Source organism: Strigops habroptila, chromosome 2, assembly GCF_004027225.2.
Source record: "Strigops habroptila isolate Jane chromosome 2, bStrHab1.2.pri, whole genome shotgun sequence".
NCBI classification, from domain to species: domain Eukaryota; kingdom Metazoa; phylum Chordata; class Aves; order Psittaciformes; family Psittacidae; genus Strigops; species Strigops habroptila.
In genome coordinates this window covers 60,316,668-60,332,913 of record NC_044278.2, presented here as the reverse complement: position 1 = coordinate 60,332,913, position 16,246 = coordinate 60,316,668, and the positions used below count along the sequence as shown (strand labels likewise).

General features: G+C 43.2%; 1 long non-coding RNA gene across 1 annotated transcript; it reads right to left on the bottom strand.

Moving 5' to 3' along the window:
* Positions 1-1,259: 1,259 nt before the first annotated feature.
* LOC115604423 lies at positions 1,260-13,384 on the bottom strand. Its single transcript, XR_003990272.1, has 3 exons — positions 13,271-13,384; positions 11,647-11,652; positions 1,260-1,271 (listed from the first exon to the last, which is right to left on the bottom strand). It is a non-coding gene; the product is annotated as an uncharacterized LOC115604423 (long non-coding RNA).
* Positions 13,385-16,246: the final 2,862 nt, after the last annotated feature.

Genomic DNA, 16,246 nt, shown 5'->3' with positions numbered 1-16,246 from the left:
CGCCGCTGTGCATCAGGTGGTAGTGCAGCCCTAGACCTGTCAGGCCTCACTCAGCTGGCCCCAGTTTCAGGTTCCCCAGCTGGGTCCGCTGCACTCCTTCATTTGCACCACAACACGGGCACCGCTTGGCTTGCCAACCACAACTGAATTCCTTCCCTCCACTACTGGCTGCTCATCTGTGCCGGGGCTGAGGCTCACAAAGCAGAGAGGGACCACAGGGTTGAGCAGAGCTGCGAGTATTCCTCCCATGCGGAACAGTGCATTTCCCCCACGACCCAGCTTTCCAGCTGCTTTTCCAGGCCATCTGTCCCAGGGATGGGCCTTTAAATTGGATTTTGGAAATAATGAAGGCTGCAAAAGGCATGAATATCCATGGTGGGAACTTGCGTGCTATATAAGAGGGCACTACCCAGTTCCTACTCACATCTGCAATGGTAATATTTGTTTACTAGCCTAGGCAGAGAAACTGAGCCAAGTAAATTGTCACTGTCTCATCTGTGCTTTGGAAAGCTCACTGTGATGATTATCATCAGGACAGTGCCTGAGAATAAACCTGTCGAACACAGGCAAACTACGTGAGGGTGAGCCAGATAAAGAGGAGATTGCTTGGCTTCGGAATCCGGGAATGGAAAACAATAGAAAGAGTTTGAGGAACTGTAGATGTTCATTCGAGGTGTTTCCTGTCTTAAAAAGAGAGGAAGAGAAAAAGAGAGAAGATGCACAGAGTGGGAAGGATTGCCTTGTGTTTGAGGGTCTCGGGAGTTCTGGCCTAATTTCCCGTCTCTGCTCAGGCTTCTCATATAACCTTGGCCAAAGTCACTTCTCTCTGTGCCACCACTCCTCCGTTACTATGTGGATTCCCCCTCTAACACTACTCCCTCTCCCTCTTTCTCTCTCCTCTGCCTGCCAAGACTGTAAACTCTGTGAGGTACAGACCACCTCCAATTTCTGATTTCTCTCTGTTTGGATTTGACTGCCTCTGATTTGATTTGTTTCTGTTTGTACTGTATCCAGCAACCTGAAGCAAAGCCTATACCATAACACAAACAAAATACACAACTAAGTGTTTGAAAGCTCCTGTGTTAAAAAAACCCCCACGACAATCAATTCTGAAATGTTTTGCTTCTGATGAGCCAGTAGTAAGTTTTAAGGAAGATTGGTTTTTCTGTAACAGTGTAATGGGTTTGCTGTAATGCCAACACTAACTGGCAGATTCCTATGATGTTACTATATGGATTTTTACATAATGTTTTTAAAGTTGTAAGCTCCATCTGTTGCATTTAAATATATGAACAAAGTCCTATGCTCAGGAACTGTAAACTTGATTTTGGTAGCAGTCAGCAGAGCCTTCCACAGGTGAAATTCTGGTGTAAGCAATAGTCATAGAATCATAGAATGGTTAGGGTTGAAAAGGACCTTAAGATCATCTAGTTCCAGCCCCCCTGCCATGCCCTGACATGTGGCTGTTATCTCCATGAACTGGGTGCCAGTTACCTCACTGGTGATAGCCTTTGTCCTGGTAAGATGCAGATTTCCATTAAGTCAGAACATACCAGTCAGAAGATTCATACGTTGTCTGCATTAGTGGTGTAATTTTGGATAGCAGGCATTTGCCTTAGGAACGAATAAAAGTTAATTCAGAAACTAATGTGCATTGGTGAACAAAGAAGACAAAAATTAGGAAAACTTACTCTCTTCATTTTCATCCAGAGTGTTTGTTTTCCAGTATCAACAGGCTCACTAGCAATAAAACTTGATGGTGTTTCATTAGGGAAAGAGAAAATGTAAATCAGAGTGTATGGGTACACATGGTTGTCATTGAGATTTTTTTATACACGATTGTCTGACATATCAGCAACATTTTCCAGGCAGTAGCAGCTTTATTTAAGGTGAATTTTACAATCATTTACACAACTCAGCAGAGCTGTCACGTTTCCCAGAGATGTATGAGGGGCTCACTGTAGCCTGTACCCCCCAGCCAGACCCCCATGGTGCCTGTGGTACCTCTGGGCTTCCCCAAGGTGCCTCTCTGCACCCATCGCTGCTCTAACCCTGCCCAGTGATACAATCCCACTGGATGAATGGGGCAAACCCGGGCCTTCAGCCTCACACCTCAAGCCATTTCCTATCCGAGAAGCAGCAGGTACTTTCAGGTTTACATCAGCCAGGATTACAAACTGTCTCGAGATTCTGATCTCCAAGGGATTTACCCAGAGTCTTATTTATCTTATTCTTTATTTAGCCCTGTTTGGTCTCTTCTGAGTTTCCTTAGGTCCACAGGCAGGTGAAGAGTTCAGTATAAAGCCTTGCATTTATATTCACTCTGCATTTTCAGTGGGAAATAGTTTCTCAGTGGTAGAACAACCAGACTCTCAGTGCATCCAGAGAGGGTGGGCATGAAAAGCCAAGCAGAAATCCTGAGCACAACATGAGGGGAACTCCAGAGACTCTGCTATTCATCTTTTCTCCAGCTGATGAGAGGCCTGGCTCTATAGTTTACAGTGTTTTATTACTTCTGTCAGGTGGGAAAGGGATCTATGGGCTGCCATGGCTTTCCAATTTTGGAGAGATAATGATATTATTCACACGCTTCCTGAGCCAACGGCAAGGGCATCTTCACTGCAGCCACTTTACCATACTTGTTAGAACACAAGCCTTGCATGAACAACTTAAAATGAAGTGAGATAAAGTAGTCCTTTAATGTGCTTTATTTATTTATCTATAGATCCAAGATAAGCACTTGGCCAAAACAAGATCTCACATGGCCCAAATTCAGCATCTGAAAACAGGGTGAGAATCTGCCAATCACCAGTGCTGGAGTCTCCTTGCCAGGTTCATAATTAGATAAAGATACACGGTAGATGAAAGCATGCTACAGCGCTGAGGCAGTTTGCTACCACGGCACTGAGACATGAGAAGCAGCTAGTGCAAAGCCAACTGTAAGGAGCCAGTGAAGCTCATTTGCAAGGGAAATGCAAATACAGAGCTGATTGCATTCCCTTAAATGGAAAAGTGTGTTAAATCTGATAAGCGTGCTCTGAGTGTCTCCTAAGCGTGGGCTCGTCTCAGCGCTTAGTTTCTGTTCTTCAGCGGAGGGAGGGAATGAACGCTGTTCTGAAACCCTGCACAGGTGAGAGACAGCAATTATTTCTCTCTACTTCTTCCACTATCTGCATAAATTAACATCTAGATAGCCTTTATATCTCCAAAGCACTCCACGTATATTAACTAATTAATGCTCACTGTAGCCCTCTGTATTAAAGAAAGAATTATCCTCATTTTGCTAATGTTGAAATCAAGTAGAAAGATTAAGTACCTAGGGGTGAATCTAGCTAAGCAGTTTAGTCACTGAAGTCAAAGGGACTAAAAATTAATCATATATTTAAGAGCTTCAGTGGACTGGGACCTGGATCTTGCACAATGCTGAGCACCTTGTAGGATCAGTTGCACCCAAAGCCACAGAGGCATCAAGGATGAGAACCTGACATGAAATTGCTCTCCAGGAGCTCAGATCTCAGTCCAGTGCATGAAGCCATTTTATGCTTTCTAAAAGAAACTAAGTATGAGCTGCTTTGAAAATATATGGTCATATAAGGCAGATACCAGAAAACATACTTGGAACAAAAAAATGGTGCCCACATGTAAACAGTGCATGTTTTCTTAACCACCACATTCCAATAGTGTAATACACTGGCACTTTGCAAACCCACGTTTCTGTCTGTCATTACCTGCAGTGCCTGTGGCAGAAAACATGCCTGCTACGTACAGCTCTTGACAAAAATCACTGTATCTCCCCGGACTTATAAAAACACAGAGTCTGTTCTCCCAGAATTTTGAAATCAGTTTTTCTTTCTTCACAGCTGCAGCATTACCAGCCAGCAAATCTGACAGTCCTCTCGGGAAGAAATTCATTGTAAAAAGGATTTAGAAGAGCCACACAGACAGTAGGGTTTGATTACCTTCATTTGCATATATGGAGAGGAACTTTTTTAGAGGCAAAAAGGGGAGATCCCTAGGAGAACCTTTAGCCAGTTTGATCAAGTTGAAGTTCAGGATGAAGCCCAGGTCAGATATCCAACAAAATTTACACACAGTGTTCACAGGGTTGCCTGAATAAGCCTTTCCCTTAAAGCTTTGCTGCACTTCACTGATACTGCACAAGATTGCGAGGTACTCTTGTAAGCAGCCCTCAAATGGTCATCTTAAACATTATTTTGATAAGGAGGGGCCTTTTTTGGGGATAATTACTCATCAGCACCTGGATATGTTGAGTTGGGAGAACACTGGGGCATTTTCCTTTTCTAAAGAAACAGCTCTTTTGTTGACATGGAAAATGAACGGTGAGCTCCAGAACAGGCTGGTCCATTGTAGAGTTCCCCAAATTAGGCTAAACAGCTGGTGACTCATTGTTGGGATATTAATCAGAGCAAGATAAATGTGTGTGCAAAGCAAGGGACATGGCTTATTTCATTGGGCTATTGATTGATTTTGGATTAATTTATGAAAGAGACAGGTGTTGATGGGGGTCAGACCACAGCCACAAGAAGAAGTAAGGGCTTAGCTCAGCCGGCCCCTCATGGTGTTGATAAGCTACAAGGAAAGAAACGCCTGCAAAGGCAGGGGAGGGATAAAAGAGAGCAACAGGGTAGGGCTCACAGGGGGCAGCCTTTGTGTGAGCAGACAATAAAACAGCATGTGTGTGAGAGGTGCAAGGGTCAGAGATAGGGAAACATGGGGACGGGCAAGCCTTGTGTGAGAAGACTTTTTTTCCTTATGCCTGCTCTGTGCCAGCTGTGCTGCCTTGACTGCTGGCAAAAGAAGCAGGTATTGCTGTTAAACAACCAAATCCCAGAGAGTCAGATGCAGTGGATCAGACTTCACCTGCTTCTCCTTTTCATGAGCTGCAGAACTGTGAAGCTCAACAGTTACCAGTAAAATGGAGCAAAAGCGGGGCAAGCAGTGAAGTGTGGAGAGAGGAAGGCACGGCTGGTCATGGGGGAAGAAAGGAAGCAACGGAGGGAAGGACTTGTCCCTGTGGAGACATATCAGCGCTGGTCTCCTCAAGCTTAGTGAGGCCACCCACTACTGTGATGAGTGCTGTAGAAAACACCAAGGTGGAGAGAGAGCACTGAGAGAGTAACTTTGAGCAGCTCCTGATGAAGCTTGGAAGAAAATTAACAGAAAGCATAAATATCCTTCTTTCAAAAAAGACTGCTTAGCTTGAGTGTTTTGGGGGACTGTAGAATTTCTCTGCACAATACAGATGCACTAGATAGGCATGGCATGAAGGCGGTCTTTGTTATTTAGCACGCGTCGCCACAGTACGTGTGCTAAATTGATGCGTTCTCCCCCTCCAAACTATGTAGCACTTATTTTTCACATGAGCAAACTAGCTTTAATATTGGCTTAGAATGTAGATAAATACACTGAGCATATAGATTTCTCTCCATCCCTGTAATACTGTATGCATCTCTGGCCTGGATCTCTGGCTTTTCACGCTGGTAGCCCATCTCTAATATCGATTTGGAACACAGATAGATAGAACACACATTATGGATTTATTTCAGTCTTTGTTGAATCTCTGTTGGTTTAGAAAGTAGATAATCTGCAAGAATGAATTTCTCCCATAACATTGCTTTCCGTGCCTACAGAGTGAGAAAATAATATAACTAATATCTTCTAGTGAGCTAAGTAACTTCCCTTGCACTGAGTGTAACTCCTCCTCCCCAGCATCTGATGGCTGTGGCTGTCTCAGTGAAATAGCTGTGCACTGTCATAGCAGAGCACTTTCACAATGAGACATCCCATCTCTCTTCCTTTCCCACAGCATTGCAAGTGTCCCTTTCCTTTAATACCAGTTGCTGAGCCTGCCTTTTGTCTACTGCTGCAGTCTTAAGTGGGGCTGTTGTAAAAATGTCAGGCAGCTGGGGTTTGGGTTTGCTTTTTTTTTTCTGATGGCTTGGAGGTGGCATTTGGGTTTTAATCAGTACTGGGACATAGTTTGTGACTGATGGTGTCTGCAAAGCTTGTACCACCAAGCAAACTAGTGTATCCACGCTGCACCACCCAGCCCTGGGTGGTGGCACAAGTTCAGGTCCTCAGCACAGGACAGCCAGTGCTTTATGGCACTGCACCTCTCACTGCTCGCCTGCCTGGCAATGTGAAACGTGATGGTCATGGTACCACACCAAACCACAGCTGTGTGCTCATGGCCTGAACTTATTGGATCAATGAACAGTGAACACCTTAGCAGATCTGCTTGCCTAGCAAAGGCGGCTCTTGAGAGCCAGGACCCCAAAATACACAGGCAATAACCTCAACGTTTTGTGAGATCCCCCTTTTTAGTGTAAAGGTTGAATCCTCCAGCTGCATTTTTACAGACCTGTTGGATACAGTGTTTGTAAGAGGGCAGCAAGTTGCATAGCTCACATTTCTGGGTAGGACACTTCTGCTCATTTCAGCAGGCCACCCAGTATAGCTGCTAGAGGGGAACAGGCACTTGTAGGGACTCTTTGTTCCCACCCTGAGGGGAATATCTAAAACCAGTGAGGGGACTTGTGTCCTGGACATGCTGGTTTATAACATAGGGTGACCAGATCACATGCGGATGTCTGCAATATGTGGGTTTGATGAATCCCTCATTTAGTGACTAATGGTCAGGCTCCTACCATTGCGAAGCAAATAAGGCATATACTAGGACTAGCTGCTTTGTCTGCCGTGTTATTATGAACATGTGTAGTACCAGCCAGCACAATGAGTGAAATGAACTGAACTGAACTGTTAATAAGCCTCAACACTCATCCTGTGTTAAGATTTGTTCTGTGTTCACTTGGTTTTGGCCTACAGAACATTTTCTACATACCCATTTCATTATCAGCCGTGCTGTTTGTAATCCACAAATGCTTACTTTAATAGGATTTAGTTGTCAAATGGGATTCCCTTTAACTTACAATCAGTAGTAGCTTCCTTAACATATTTTTCTATTTTTTAGCTTTTTTATTATGTTTTTTGTTAGCTTCATCAAAATTGCTTTGGATCGGTATAGGTTTGGACTCTTGGTGAGGACCCTTCCATTCTGGAGTCTCCATGTAGGCGGTGGGCTACATACAGGTAGCATTGCAGTCAGTGGCAGTCTAGGCCTCTCTAGAAGTCTATTACCAAATACAGGTGTTTAATACTTTTGGAAGCATGTGGATGGATAGAAAATGTGCAGCTGGGAGATACCACACAGGGCTGCTGAAGAGCTGCACTCTTTTGGAGCAGCAGCTGTAGATGCTGGAGGACCCCAGGGCTTCTCGGATGACAGGAGACCCTGATAAGTCTGCCAGGAGACATCAGTTCCCTAGTAGCCAGTTGGCCATGCCCTGAATGTGGTCACAGCCATCCAGGCAGCAGAGAATACCACTGTCACCAGTGACAGGCTTCTAGGTAGAACCACGTCTTCCTCATCCAGGCCTTCATCTTCTGTTTTTCTTGCTGATTTAGGAGATGTTATCAAAAGCTTTACTTGTCAGTGAGATCAAAAGCACAATCATGTCACTTTTTTCTGTTAAAAAGAATACCTCTGCAAATAGTTGTCAGTGAGGGGTTTTATTGACTTCATATGTATGTGTGCTTATTTTATGAATGCAGATGAGGCTCACTTTTCAATCCAAGTCAGCACACCTCACAAGGGTGGTCATAACTTCAGCCTAATGTCATCAAACCTTCATTTCCTGCCTATAGCTGCTCTTATACTGAAGTTTAATAGGGGCTTTTACGAAATTTTTGAGCACAATGGAGATAAAAATAGGCAAAGCACAGGATGTTCATCAGGACTCCTTTGTAGAAGAGTCTGAAGCTGCTACCTCTCTCTGGATCCCCGTTGTTTCCTAACTTCATCCCTTCAGGGGGAGATGTATCCTTAGCCAATTGAAGAGAGGGAAAGCATGCTGCTAGAGGAAGTATCTTACTGTGATTTCTCTGCATGAAAAATATGTTTTGTTCGCTGTGATCCTTAGCTTTCATGGAGTGGAGTAAGGATAGGATTATAAAATCCACCTATCTTCAACTCTCTTTTGCTAGAGGCATTATATAGAGGCAACCTATCTGCTATCTATATAAGAATGCCAAAAATATCTAGGTCATAATAAGCTCCTAATTATATCTCTATCCATTCCTTGAAAATTTATCTTAGTTTACCTCACCTCCAAGTTTTTGTCTGTGGTAGTTTTGAAAAATACAAGCAAAATTCCTTGAATAAAACTGGAGCTGAACTCATTTTGCTTAATTAGCACTTTTTTTTTTTCTTTAACATCAGGGAATAGGAGCAGAATGCAAAGAGACTCCTTTAATAGACTGAAAATTATGAGCATTTTATACTGTGTAGTAGGACTTCATGCAACTACAACTAGCAGGCTTAACAGCTCGAATGCTTTTGGCTTTGAACACTGAAAATGCTGTTAAATTATTAAGCTTATTCTCCACTGGCAAGGACATGCAGTGTCTGAAACCTAACCAAACCTCAAGGCAATTGACAGCAGATAGTATAATGAACAGAACAAAGAGAAATTAGGATTTCTTAAAAAAAAAGATTCTTCAGTTCATCTCTCAAACTGAAAAATTTTAAAACAGCAGCTATGAAACTTGAGCCAAAATTAAAACTTTTGAAAATTTCTTTTGTAGAAGCAAAGGATAGCAATTATCACTTCAGGCTGAAGGAAAACATACCAAATCTATTTCAGGCATTTTAATCCCACATGAAATGAAGTGAAAAGTATAGACAGCATTAAAAACTCAGGGAAGGAAGTAAAGAATGTAGAGCTTGTTTTATACAAAGGCTCAGTGGTTAAAATATAAATCGAGCAAGAGGCAGACAAGGAGAGAAAGATGGATGGAGCAGAGGTCAGGGCACTCATCTGGGACTTGTAATACCAGGGCAGCAGTTCCTACCCCTATAACCTTTTAGGTATTAAGAGGAGGGGCATTGACAGGAGCATCCTTATATTACACAGCCTGGTGTTTAGGCACTCTGGGAAGGTAAGAATCAAAGGTTTAGATCTACTCTGGTCATGACAGGAATAAGAACTGGATTTCACATATTCTAGGGATCGTTTTAATCTCTGGACTTCTGGCAAAACATGGGAACACGAGGAGCAATACTTCTTCTCTGTCATGCTTTCATGCATGCAAACCACCCATTTTTCAGCACAACTTGTTATGCTGGTTCAAAAGACATGATAGTAATGTTTACTAAAATGTTAACTTTATGTATGGACTTTCCAAAATGGAATGTATTTATGGCTGTTGTAGGTAGAATTAGTGAAACATTCAAACTGTGATAATGAAGAAATCTTCATGGTATGTACACCAGCTTCTGAGAGTCAGATAAAAAGAAAAAAAACCTAAACAAAACAGGCGTAGGTGGGGCAAGATTATGTCAGTTGAATTTGCGCCTACTTTTAAAATAGTGGATATCTGCAAGATCAAGTGAGAATGTTTCATTCACACAGTAGAAAAATATGGTTTACCTAGTTTCCTGTGTATTTAGTTTCCTGTGTGAGTATTAGATGGAGACCCTACAACATACACATCATGTCTCTGACCCTAGCAAGAGTTTCCCTCCTCTGGTTGCCCTGTTCCTGCCATGGAACATCAGCATGGTCTTTGTGAGTTGCCACTGTTCCTCTTGCCTCTTTGCACTCATGACCGGGAATAATTCAGAGTAGCAGCTTAAAACACTGACACCCTACTGCCAAGAAGCATCCTGTCAATCTCAGTTGTGTTGCATTTTCTACACTTGCAACTAGTCAAGGTCAAGATGTCCTAAATGTTTACAGGAGATCACTGATGAATGGAGAGCTGTTCAGACATGCTGAATTGCAGATAGCTACTTTAACTGACTTAATTAGAACATGCTCAAACGCTGCGTGAAGATGAATTTTGCTTCTGCTAGCAGCTAAGTGGTCTTTATCTAGAGGCTAAATAGGTTGGAAACAAATTGAGATATGGACAAACTTCAAATAAATCATAAAAGGAAGGTGAATGAATGGAGAGCTGAGTGAGAGATTGAAATACACACAGTGTTTCGACAGTATACATATATTCTGTGCACTCCTATGGCAGTGTCAATTTTCCAGGTCAGGCGGAAAGAGTTATGAGAGAGTTTGACCTAGTTATTGCTGAGACCCTCTGAGGCAATTCAATATTGGATTACTGCTAGTAAAGGGCATGCAGAACAAAATACAATCTTTCTGCTAATTGCAGTGAACCTACAAAGGCATTTTTTTTTTACCGTTATAAAGAAAGCCAAGTGTTATTCAGGACTTTTGGATTGTACTCAAGATATGTCACCAACAGCAGATGTCAGTAATAAATACAGGCACATTTCCAGAAACCCAATAAATACAGACGTAGGCTCTGTTTTCCCCATCAGATCTATTTTAGAGTAGGATATATACTGTAAACAAAAGGAAACACAGTAGTTCAGTATTCTTCAAAGGCACACCTGGAATTTATCAATCAGTTTTAAATGTCTTCTTGTTGTTTCTTTTCCTCATGCTCACTCAGGTAACACAAAACCCTGACAACACCACACTCCCCACACCACCCCCAAAATAAGCAGAGTGCTGAGAGGGGTATGGAGGGTCTTTGTTCTGAATGGTGTTGCAGTGGTTTCCTTTCATTTCTTCCTGGAAGATAAACCCTTTGTTAGAGCAGCAGGGTCCAATTTCACTGCATCCCTAAATTTTTACTGAGACCACTTCTGCCTTTTATGTTTTCTCACTGCCGGAGAAGCTGCCCTATTTCAGTTCTTCATTCCAGAAAGAAAGGGATCGTGCCCTATAGCAAACTATTACTTGGGAAGATCCTGTTTTGAATGCAAACTTCCTCTTTTATGACAAATTATTCCTGTCTACTCTACCAAGGACATAGAAACACTGAAGAGACACCTGATAGCATTCATTTCACCTAACCTGAGGCATCTGCCAGGTAGATGTCTCCACTTGAGCTAGACTAAGGTACCCTTCCTAGACTAATGGATAGAAATATGCATTTCTAGTTCATGAGTCATCTGATCTGGTTTGGATGATTACCCTAGGACAAGATGAATCACAAGGGAGAAGGGCTCATTTCTCTCAGCTGATATGAAAAAAGTCACTAGGAGGATAGCTCTGATGGAGACACCTCCTTTGCAGATGCCTACATTTACGTGGGGTGAATTGCACCCTCTGGATCAGACGGATCAAGAATTAGTGTCTGGCACTAATTCCATGAAATATCAAGGGCAGTCCACTTTGCTGAGATCATTCAGACAGTTTGACAGTGGTTGCTGGATTTCTGTAGAAAACTTTCTGTTGGGGTAAGACTCTGCTTTCTCTCTGAATATTACTCCAGACAGAAGAGTTAGCCTACTAAAAAAATTTTACAGAAAAGAAAAGGTTATTTCTTTATTGTTTTGTGATTTTTAAGGAAATCTTGAAGCTTAAGTTCTATAATGAAAACCTACAAGAAGATCTTGCCGATAAAAACCACACAAAAAAGTAATTTACGTAGCCTTATTTCTGAAAGTCTAGCTACACCTCTCAAGTCATTAGTGCAGAAGAAAGCATTACAGTTTTTCCTTGCTCTGTCTGAAAGACTGTCATTTTTATGTATTTTTATTACCAGGTTCTACAAATTGCTGCTGCTTTCTTTAAATATCAAGTTAACTAGAAGACCTTGTAGCTTTCATGAAAAATGCAGGATTAAAATATTGCTGGGAGGTCCTTTCTCAGCTGCAAGGTGCCTGGGAATTTTGAATGAAACATGGCAATTCCTCCCACCTCAACTTTTAGAATCATAGAATCATTTAGGTTGGAAAAGACCTTTAAGATCATTAAGTCCAACCATTAACCTAGCACTGCCAAGCCCGTCACTAAACTGTGTCCCTAACCAACACATCTACACATCTTTTAAATACCTCATAGGATGGTGACTCAACCACTTCCCTGGGCAGCCTGTTTCAGTGCTTGACAACCCTTTCAGTGAAGAATATTTTCCTAATATCCAATCTAAACCTCCCCTGGTACAACTTGAGGCCATTTCCTCTTGTCTTATCATTTGTTAGTTGAGAGAAGAGACTGATGCCCACCTCGCAACAACCTGCTTATTGTAGATGGAGAGTTGTAGAGAGTGATAAGGTCCCCCCTGAGCCTCCATTTCTCCAGACTAAACAACCCCAGGTCCCTCAGCTGTTCCTCACAGGACTTGTGCTCCAGACCCTTCACCAGCTGCGTTGCCCTTATCTGGACCCGCTCCAGCACCTCAATGTCTTTCTTGTAGTGAGGGCCCAGAACTGATCACTTGTGCAGCCTCACCAGTGCCCAGTGCAGGGGGATGATCACTGCCCTGGCCCTGCTGGCCACACTATTGCTGGTACAGGCCAGGATGCTGTTAGCCTTCTTGGCTGCCTGGGCACAAGCTGGATCATGTTCAGCAGCCATCAATCAGCACCCCCACATCCTTTTCTGCTGGGCAGCTTTTCAGCCACTCTTCCTCAAGCCTGGAGCATTGCATGGGGTTGTTGTGGCTCAAGTGCAGTACTCAGCACTTGGCCTTGTTGAACCTCATACCATTAGCCACAGCCCATCGATCCGGCCTCTCCAGATCCCTCTACAGAGCCTTCCTACCCTCAAGCAGATCAGTACTCCCACCTAACTTACTATCTTCTGCAAACTTACTGAGGGTGCACTCGATCCACTTGTCCAGATAGCCGATAAAGATATTAAACAGAACTGGCCCTGGTATTGAGCCCTGGGGAACACCACTTGTGACTGGCCACCAACTGCATTTACCACCCACTCTTTGGGCTCAGCCATCCAGCCAGATTTTTGCCCAGCAAATAGTATGCCCATTGAAGCCATGAGCAGCCAGTTTCTCCAGGAGAATGCTGTGGTAAACAGTGTCAAAGACTTTACTAAAGTCTAGGTAGACAGCATCCACAGCCTTTCCATCATCTACTAAGCAGGTCACCTTGTTATAGAAGGTCAGGTTAGTCAAGCGGGACCTGCCTTTCATAAACCCAGGCCTGACCACCTGGTGCCGCTCGATGGTGCCACATGATGGCACTCAAGATGATCTGCTGCTCAGCACCAAGATAAGACTGACACATCTGGAGTTCCCTGGATCCTCCTTTCAGCCCTTCTGGTAGATGGGCATCACATTTGCTAACCTCCAGTCAGCTGGGGCCTCCTTGGTCAGCCAGGGACTGCTGACTAATGATGGGAAGTGGCTTGGCAAGCACTTCCACCAGCTCCCTCAGTACCCTTGGGTGGATCCCACCTGGCCCCAGATACCTGTGTGTGTGTCTAAGTGGTGTAGCAGGTCACTGACCATTTCCCTCTGGATTATGCGGACTTCATTCTGTTCCCTGTCCCTGTCTTCCTTCTCAGGGGGCTGGGTACCCTGAGAACAACTGGTCTGACTATTAAAGACTGAGGCAACATGGGCATTAAGTACATCAGCCTTTTCCTCAGCGTTTGTCTTTATGTGTGTCCCCACATCCAATAAATGATGGAGATTCTCCTTGGCCCTTCTTTTGTTGATAATGTACACATTCTTGATTGTCTTTTATAGCAGCATCCTGATTAAGTTCTACTTGGGCTTTGACTCTTGTAATTTTCTTCCTGCACAACCTCACAGCATCCTTGTAGCACTCCTGAGGGGCCTGCCCCTTCTTCCAAAGGTCATAAACTCTCTTCTTTTTCCCCGAGTTCCAGCCAAAGCTCTCTGTTCAGCCAGGCCGGTCTTCCCCACCGGCTCATCTTTCAGCAACAGCAGCAGCCTGCTCCTGTGCCTTTGAGATTTTCTTCTTGAAGAATGTCCAGCCATCCTGGACTCCTTTGCCCTTCAGGACTGCTTCCCAAGGGACTCTGTCAACCAGGATCCTCAACAGGCCAAAGCCTTCCCTCTGGAAGCCCAGGGTAACAGTTCTACTGACACTCTCGTATCCAAGAATCAAAAACTCCACCATTTTGTGATCTCTATGCCCAAGATGGCCTCCAGCCATCACATCGCCCACTAGTGCTTCTCTGTTCACAAACAACAGGTCCAGTGGGACACCTCCTATAAGCTGGCTCCCTCACCAGCTGTGTCAGGAAGTTATCTTACACGCACTCCAGGAACCTCCTGGATTGTTTCCTCTCTGCTGTATTGTACTTCTAGCAGACATCTGGTAAGTTGAAGTCCCCCATGAGAACAAGGATTAGTGATTGTGAGACTTCTCCCAGCTGCTTATAGAATATTTCATCTGCCTCTTCATCCTAGTTGAGTGGTCTGTAACAGATTCGCACCATGATGTCTGTCTTGTTGGCCTTCCCCCTGGTTCATATCCATAAACTACTCAACCCTATTGTCTCTAGGCAGTCAAAACAGTCCCTAAAATAAATGGCTTCCCCAGAGCCTCTCTTTTCTTGCCTGTCCCTTCTGAAGAGTTTATAGCCATCCGTTGCAGCACTCCAGCTGTGTGAGTTATCCCACCTTGTTTCTGTGATGACAACTATATCATAGTTTTCCCACTGCACAATGGCTTCCAGCTCCTCATGTTTGTTGCCCATGCTGCATGCATTGGTGTAGATGCACTTCAGTTGGGCTATTGATCCTGCCTCTTTTTTTGGGAAGAAGCCCTGAGTCCTACGTGACCATTCTCACACACTTCTGTGGTTTCTAACACATCAATAGCCCTTGTTTCTTTGCTGCCACATGGCTCTCCATCCCCTACCTCCACTGAGATGGCAGACCGAAGGACCTCACTAGCACGCCATCACTCAAACATTGGTGTGCTGCCTCAGGCTTATCTCTAGCAAGCCTGGCTTTATCCCATTACATGAACTAATCCTCTGGGAGATAGCCACTTGACCCACTGGGAGCAGGTACAAGTGATGTTACTCAAGTTTAGCTGCATATTAATCATCCATTAATAAAAAGGATAAACCAGAACCACACAACCAGCCAGCACTCAGAGACATCAAAAGTGTGTGATCCCAACAGCATGATTTAAAATCTCTTTTCTGCTCTTTGAACATATATGCATGAAGAGCAACGTCACTCCTCAGTTCCTGTACATCACTGGGGACAGACTATGGAAGCACACCCAAACCTGGTGGCCCTGGAAACTGTATGATGAAAGGAAAGAGTCCTAATTCAGCTTACTATAACGTAACATAATTTACTGAAGTGGTCACCATTTGGATCACAACATTTAGATTTGTGGCTCTCGGTAAATTCTGCAATAGGTGCAGAACTGAACTACTGAACTGGGAGTAGGAAATGAAAGGATCTGTGAAAGCATATTAATGCAGCGGGGAAGTCAGTACTAGGAAACACATGTTATTTCTAAATGTACAGCTTTCATGTACATTGAAGGACATCAAAGACTTATCTCTGCTTCTGAAAACGTTTTGGGATTAAAATAACATTGAGCTAAATTAATACTATTGGTATTAATAATTGTAATAATACAAAAGAGACAAATCCCTCAGTTCTAAATTTATTCAGCTATCTTTGAAAAGATGCATGCAAGCTTATTAAATCAAATGTATTCCATTTTTTCATCAATTTTACTTCTGGTTTTTTGCCCACTTCTTTAAGAAAAATTCTGGCATTCCTATTTAAAATCATGTAGTTAACTGCATCATGTATCCAGCTCACACAAATGCTTATGAATTGTCTATGATATATTCACTGATGATGTAGGACACCAGGAGATTAGATGAGAAAACTATTTTTATTCTGCGTATAAAGAAGTCCCTATACAGAGTATTTTTAATGAGGCATTGTACAGTTTTAAAAAGATCCTTAGATGAAGCTTCATTAAAATATATTCTGGCAGTTAAAAACCCTACTACATTAAGAACTTTGTTGAACTGTAAAGCTAGTATCGGAAAGACAGTGAAATTGAAGTTTCAGTCCCATACATACCCCTTACTGTTGTTCTTAAACCAGATAACCTCTTCCTTGAAAACACCTCCCGATCAACCCTTCTTGGCCAACCAAATGAAACACCTCTTCCAAATGACAAGTGCCTACCACAAAATACCATTTCCCGCAATTTAAGTGGAGAGTTACAGGCTGCTTTGTATCAGACAGATACGAAATACTAGCCGAGCACACGGCTATCTCCATTTCTATGTGACGCTTGTTAACAGCACATCACTTCTCCTGTCTTGGCTGTTGTGCAGGTGCCATATATGTTCAGAGCTGCCCACCCAACATACATGAATTCAAC